This window comes from Mus pahari, chromosome 14, assembly GCF_900095145.1.
Source record: "Mus pahari chromosome 14, PAHARI_EIJ_v1.1, whole genome shotgun sequence".
NCBI lineage: Eukaryota > Metazoa > Chordata > Mammalia > Rodentia > Muridae > Mus > Mus pahari.
In genome coordinates this window covers 88240544-88248636 of record NC_034603.1, presented here as the reverse complement: position 1 = coordinate 88248636, position 8093 = coordinate 88240544, and positions in this window count along the sequence as shown.

The following is an 8093-nucleotide window of genomic DNA, read 5'->3' as shown; positions in this document are numbered from 1 at the left end:
TTTTTCAGCACTTGAGAGAAAATCAACAGGGCAGGCAAGCTGTAAATCTAGCAGCTGCCACGAAGAGGAAGATGAAGAAGGGGAAGTTTAGAGAAAGGAGTGCCCTTTTGAGTTAGGCTGGCATGCTGGGTAGTAAAGGTTGGCAGGCAGCTGTGTAGACTTCAGTAAAAGAGTAAGAGAGCCCAGAAAGACAGGAAATGCATACTCAGGTTCTTGGCCAGTGTCTGAAAAAGAGATAAACGAAGAGGGGAGAGAAGAATGGCTCGGCTTAGCTAAGGGCCCGAGCTAAGAGGCCATCCCTTTCCATTCTCCTATGTCCTAGATCAAAGAATTTTTATCAGGAACATCCAGCTAGAAATAAAAATAGAAACTTTTACATCCAGGACTACAGGACTATGAAGAGAAACGCCTTGTCTCAAAAACAAAACAAAACAAAAACAAAAAACAAAAAAACAAAACAAAAAAAGAAAGAAAGAAACTCTAAGGCCAAAATATAACTCTGATCAAAACGAGGATAAGACATGATCTAGAGGGACTGGAGAAATGGCTCAGAGATTAAGAGCACAGAGGTCCTGAGTTCAATTCCCAGCAACCACCTGGTGGCCCACAACCATCCGTAATGAGATCTGACTCACCCTTCTGGAGTGTCTAAGGACAGCTCCCATTGTACTTACATATAATAATAAATAAATAAATCTGAGAGAGAGAGAGAGAGAGAGAGAGAGAGAGAGAGAGAGAGAGAGAGAAAGAGAGAGAGAGAGTCAGTAACCATATTAAGAGATTCTGGAAAATCTAATGATACCATAAGAATGGCATACAGCTCTGATTTTTTTTTTTTAAGCTGAATTATAAGGGCTCTGAGTCACCTTATTGATTTCCTCTGCCTTATAACCTGCCTTTCCTGACTTATTTGCATCAGTATAGAATGTAGAGGCTCAAGAAATTTGTGTCCCTTATATCATATGAGGGAGAATCCAATTAGCTCTTTTTATAAACGGAACTTGCTTGCTTTGGGGGTATTTGTTGTTAATTTCTCCCAAAAAACTACCAAAAGCCCTTTGCCAATGTTCATTTTATGCCCATAATGAGGCGATTTCTGTATTAGTAAGAGGCACCACAATTTCTGTTGGATCTATTCCTACTAATTGACAGAAAGTCCCTATTTCATCTCAGCATCAATTCAGACATCTTTTCTATATAGGTCTTTAATTCTTTTACTCTGTGCTAAATATCTATTCTAAGATATTTTCTTCTCTCTGTGTGAAAATTTCTGTAGGAGAATGAGTAGAAGGCAAAAATAACTAAAATATAAGCCATCTTTGGATCCAAATGATCTATATATGCATCTTGTAATTTATTTTCTACCAGAGCCAGTTCTTTTTTTAGCCTCAACTGATGATTTTCTTAGACTATTTAAGGGTTTTTTTTTTTTATTTTATTTTTTTGAGACAGGGTTTCTCTGTGTAGCCCTGGCTGTCCTGGAACTCACTCTGTAGACCAGGTTGGCCTAGAACTCAGAAATCTGCCTGCCTCTGCCTCCCAAGTGCTGGGATTAAAGTCGTGTGCCACCACTGCCTAGCAAGGGTTTCTTTGTTTGTTTGTTTATTTTTGTTTTTGTTTTTTGTTTTGGTTTGTTTTTATCACCTTGTGAGATTTGCAATAAATTACTTAGTTCTTGAGTACTTAATCAAATTGAGGGCCTTAGCCTATTAATGTTTCCCAACAGGCTTTGAAAATCATTAAGAGTTCTCAATTGGTCTGTCCCGATTTGTATTTCCTGTGGTCCAGTCTTTTATAGAGCTATCTTATATCCTAGATAATTAGTAGAATCTCCTCTTTGTATTTTTTCAGGAGCAATTTTTAATCCCCAGCAAGGTAAAATTTTCTAAGGTGTTTAAACCTGAATCAGTCAGTAAGATATCCATTTAATAGTAAGTTATGGAATGAGGAAACTGCTTACAAATTATTTCTAGTGGCTGTACAAAATATTGGTGTAATGTAGGACTATTCAACTTTTCTTATGGCAAGACTCTCCAGTGAAATCTCTTACTGGACAACTTCTTTTAAAAGTAGGTACTGAGAAAACAAACCTTTCCTTATCATGCTCATGTAAAAGAATTGTGAAAAGACAGTATTTAAAATCAATCACTTAATAGGCCATGCCTTAGGTAACAAGGAGGGCAATGGGGATTCCGGGCTGTAAAGAACTCATTGGCTTAATGATTTTATCAATTGCTCTCGGATCTGTCAACATCATCCGTTTGCCAGATTTCTTTTTAATGACAAAAGACTTCCAAGGGCCGGTGGACTCTACTATATGCTGAGCCTCCAGCTGCTCTTAGACTAGCTGTTCTAGAGTCTGTAACTTTCCTCTTGGCACGGGCCATTGCTCTATCTAAACAGGTTTGTCAGTTTGCCATTTTAGTGGTAGGGCAGCTGGTGATCGATCAGCAGTGGCTCTCCCATATAAAGTTGAAGAGTCAGCCTCTGTTGGATCCTGCTTATGAACAGCTGGGGCAGTCTGTATCTGTCTTCAATAACCCTTTAAAATTTATTAGGGGGCTGGTGAGATGGCTCAGTGGGTAAGAGCACCTGACTGTTCTTCCAAAGGTCCTGAGTTCAAATTCCAGCAACCACATGGTGGCTCATAACCATCCGTAACAAGATCTGACGCCCTCTTCTGGAGTATCTGAAGACAGCAACAGTGTACTTACATATAATAAATAAATAAATCTTAAAAAAAATATATTTAAAAAAATTTATTAGGGACATCTCTTTTACAGCCTGTTTCTAAAGTGGAGGAATGCTAATCTGGGCTTCCCATTGTTACAGTAGATCTCTCCCTCATAGGTTTATGGCAATACTAGACACACATGGCCTTAACTTTTCTATTTAACCTTCTGGTCCTATGCATTTAATTCATTTTAAACTTCGTTTTACCTAAGCCAATGTCCCAATTCCTAGGAGCTGTCTACATACCCTTTGAAGTGCCCAAACTGGATTCCAGGAATCCTGTGATATATTTTTTTAAAGCTTTATTTATTTATTATATGTAAGTACACTGTAGCTATCTTCAGACACTCCAGAAGAGGGAGTCAGATCTTGTTACAGATGGTCGTGAGCCACCATGTGGTTGCCGGGATTTGAACTCAGGACCTTCGGAAGAGCAGTCGGGTGCTCTTACCCACTGAGCCATCTCACCAGCCCGGAATCCTGTGATATTAAAGCTATATCTGCTTGTCCATTAATCCTTCAATATCAATTCCATCCATCTGTACTTTTAACTTTGGCCTCTTATCTATAGGAGTGGCCCTGTCTCTGTTAAATTGTTTATTTAAGGTTTGAGCAGCTCTGTTTGTCCCATCGGGCTTTGCTTTTCTAGTTCTTATTCAGGACAGTCTTTCTTGGTGAACAGGAAACAAATGACTTTTTTTTGGGGGGGGGGTTGGGCCTTGAGTGAAGCCCCTTAATCAATTTTCCAACATTAAGGAATCTCCTCGAATATCTTTGGATGAACTACATTCATGAGTCTTATGTCCATTCCTTCCACATCTTCTCCATTTCACAGGAGACTTTCTCCTTGAATTATTTATTATAGAGGTAGTTCTCCTTAGGAAATGTTTATTTACAGTCCTTTAGGGAATGACCTGGTCTCTCCCAGACACGGCAATGAGCATTTTGTGTTTTTACATCTCCTATAATTGTCTAACCACAACTGAATTGGAACATTAGATTCTATATCCACAGTAGTTTTAGTCCATTGACAAAGGGGTGCAGATCTGGCCCTTAAAGGTCTAAGAGCCTTTTCTGCATTCAGCAGTAGCATTTTCAAAGGCTAAAGGTTCAATTTACATTTCTCTAACCTTTGGATCCGATATTGCCCTATTTGACACTGTAGTTAATCTTTGTAAGAAGTCAGGGAAAGATTCGTTTGATCTCTGAATTATCTTAGTAAATAATTCAGCTCATTCCTGTTGTTCAACATTGTCTCAAACATTTAAGACTGTTGTGGGATGTTGTTCTAGGACAGCATCCTCCTCAAGGGTAATCTGTACTCTCAATTCAGAATTCAGACTTGACCTAGTAACTGATCCTTGACAATGTCCATGTCTCTAGTCCTATTTCGTTGCTCCATGATTAGAGCCTCATCTTTCCACCATGCCAGCCACTGTCATTGAGTGCCAAGCTCTAAGAAGACTGTCATCAACTCTCTCCAATCCTTTGGAATTATATGATTTTGTGTGGCCCAATTATTATTTTTTTTCGAGACAGGGTTTCTCTGTGTAGCCCTGGCTGTCCTGGAACTCACTCTGTAGACCAGGCTGGCCTCGAACTCAGAAATCCGCCTGCCTCTGCCTCCCGAGTGCTGGGATTTAAGGCGTGCACCACCACGCCCGGCTGTGTGGCCCAATTATTAAGTACATTTTTGATACACAGTGAATGTAAGCCATAGGTCATAATTGATTCCTTAAGTCCTTTTAAAGCTTCTGTCTCTGTAGGTTGCCACCCAAATTCTTGACAACAATGGGTTTCTCTCAGCACCTTCTCATTCCCTTATTAAGGCTGGGAAAATCATTTTAGGATTTTTAACAGATTTACTGCTCTTTTGCAGTCTTGTTACAAGGTTCTGGCCTTGTCTCCTCTACCTCTTAGTATCTTCTTCAACATTATTTATATAATTTTCTTCTAAAGCTTTTCTCCACTTTCCATCTTTTTTTCTTGTATCTTTATCATTTTAGTATCTTTTCCATTTTTTATTTATAAACTTTTCTAATTCTTTATTTTATGGTTTGTCTCAATTTTTCATTTTTCTCCCTTTCTTGTATCTCTATCATCTTAATATTGTCCATATTTTTATTCATAAAATTTACTGATTTTTCTTCTAAGTTTTATTTCCATTTTTCATCTTTCTCTTTTTCTTGTCTCTCAGATGCCCTTATCTTTGATAAGGCTTAAGAAGCCATTTTGGCTATCAGGATTAAAATAAGAATTATCAAGGTGACAGTAATCATAATTGGCAATGTGTCAGTTCCAATTAGGTCATTTATCTCTTTCTCTTTTGTTTCTACCATTAAACCATTTAGAATTGCAGTATGTAGAGTTCAAAGTCTCTTTTTCATTCTTACTTATAAACTTTTCTAATTCTTTATTCTAAAGCTTTTCTTCAGGCTGGAGAGATGGCTCAGCGGTTAAGAGCACCCACCGACTGCTCTTCCAGAGGTCCTGAGTTCAATTTCCAGCAACCACATGGTGACTCACAACATCTGTAACAGGATCTGATACACTCTTTTGGTGTGTGTCTGAAGGTAGAGACAGTGTACTCACATACATGAAATCAATCAATCAATCAATAAATCTAAAAAACAAAACAAAACAAAACAAAAAAGAGTACCAACATTGGGCTTTTCCATTCACACTCCAAGTAAGACTCTGAGACTTGACTATATGTGAATAAATGAGTAGGCCATGAGCTTGGGCTTGTTCCCAGACTAGTTCATAATTAACCCCTTTACTCTATTCTATGAGTGCTGCATGGCTGGCTACTTCTCAATTTCATGGGTCCATCTCCCCAGAGTTCAGGGTGAATCTCCTCCCACACCTGAGAGAGTTCTTCCCATTTCCTGCCTCAGCTCATTGGCCAATCATCGTTTTATTGACAGGTGGTACTTCCAGACAGTACACAAGAGATTCTCTCTACATACAAGAGCCAGCAGAGGTCGGAAGAGGCATTGGATCTCTTGGAACTGGACCTAATGACAGTTGTTAGGTGCCACATATGTGTCAGGAACTAAAGTCATGTCTTCTTCAAGAACAAGTGTTCTTAATTTTTTTAGACTTGTTTTATTATTTTGTGCATGTGTTTGGTCTCCATGTATGTATGTGCAATGTGTGCATGCCTGGTACCCATGGAAGTCAGAAGAGAGCATCGAATCTCTGGACACTGGAGTTACAGATGGTTTTGAGGCTTCATATGGGTTCTGGGTATCAAACCCTGGTCCTCTGCAAGAGCCACAGTTGCTCTTAACTGTTGAGGTAATTCTCTAACCTCTTCTTTTTACATGTAATTTTTATGTTTTTGTCTCCAGCTCCCACTTTTCTGATATATTATCTAGTATGTTCCTCCATGGTCCCTGCACATAGGCTAGCTCATGTGATATGGGAATATACTCCCAAATATAGGAGCAAGGAATCCCATTGATCTCTTCAGATCTAAAAGTCCTTTTCTTTCAGCTTGCCATCATGGCTGCCTGTTGCCTCCTGCTAAACTTCCTCTGAAGGGTCGTCCATCCACTGAACTTGTAGTACCATTTATTACTTAAAACGCACCCCAACCATAGGCTCTAGGACAAGCACCCCTTGTTAGCTGTTCCTGAGAAACTGGGAACAGAAGATTCAACAGTTTGTCTTGGGGTTGGACAGAGACTCGGTAGGTAGGGAGACACCAGGGGGTCAGAACATGACCATCACCAGGAGACCCAAGACCTTATTTCTAAGAGAAAATCCAGACATTTGTCCAGCAGCAGAGAACACCCATGAGTACAACATGGCTTCTGTAGGATCAAGGTCATGGTTGGGAGTCTGTAGGACCCAGACAGAGTCCATTTTCCATATTTGTCAGCACTCTACCTCCACAGGGTTGGAACCTGGAGAAGTGGAGAGAAGAGAAAGCATGTACATGTGAGAGAAAAAGTCTAGGCAATCCAAAGAGGATTCAGACAGCGGTACTGGCCTTCAAGGAACCCCAGCTACTCCAGGGAGAACAAATGCTAGTTAAAACCAGGAGTGGAAATCAGAAAGATTCTATGTGAAGCCTTTTGAGTGCCTACTTTGTCTCATCCTCAATTTCAAAGATGTTTTTGGGTGCAGCAGACTCAAGCAAATACACTTCTGAGCTGCCTCCTAGCAAGGCCATCCCAGCAGCTGACCCGCTATATTCCTGGGACGAGGCTCAGAGCCACCCTAGGCTGGTGCCTTTCCCATTTCATCCGGGAAGCTGACCTAAGCATGACTAGTGGCACCCAGAGAAACCTTCCAAACCACAAAGCCTTCAAGACCCATGAGGGATGATGGTCCAGCTGGCACCAAACCCTAATGGAAAAAGAAAAGTGTGTTAGACCATTGGGTGATTCATCAAAGACCAAGAACCTTCTTGAAATCTATTACAATAATTGAAACCAGGGAAAAGATAGTGAATGTTGCAACTTTGATTCTGAACAAACGTTTGTTTGGTCTGAACAGTTCACAGCCAAGTTTGGCTCTCAGATGCGGTCTTGGCATTTGCACAAAGCATTTCAGTAGCAGATGCAATTGCACTTTTATTGGCTTTTTCATGTCATGTGAAGACAGGGAGAGTAAAGAAGGAGATGAGCAGTTTTATATCTTGTATGCATAAATTCACAGCAGAGAACTCCTTAGAGAGATGCTGCCTGTGGGTGCCAAGGAAGGTTTTTCAGTGTGAAAACAGACAAGCTGGTGGCCAAGATGGGGCACACCCTTGGATGTGGCAAACAGATGTGTTCTGAAAAGTTGCCTATTTTCTGACTTTTTGTATGATGGATTCTATTTTTTTTTTTAAAAAAATCTGACTTGCCTAATAAAATTAGAGTTATGTTTTTCAAAAGAAATAAAAAGCCAGCCACAAAGACAAGGACACACAATAATTCTCTGACCAGATGGCACTAATAATATTCCAGAAAGCCTTAAAAGTAAAAGGGGGAAAAAAGGTCACAAGTTTACAGTATAATAATTTACATGGCCACTGTTTCTTCCCCCCCATCTGGGGCATGACCAAGATCACATAAGTCAGTCTCCCAAGCTGCATTGTAAGTCCCAGAGATACATATTTCTATGGGGATGTTAAAATTTGAATGTTGTAATAAATTTGCAAAATAGAAGTACCTTGGATCTTCATTTTTGAATTACATATATACTGTCTGTGTAATTGTCTTCATCTAGTTTGTTTTGTTTTTACCATTTAAGATTTAAAAACTCACATGGGTCATCTACCTCAGTTTCTCCATCATTTCTTCACTTTCTCCTTCATACAAAGGAATGAAATAGCCGGGCATGGTGGCGCACTTAATCCCAGCACT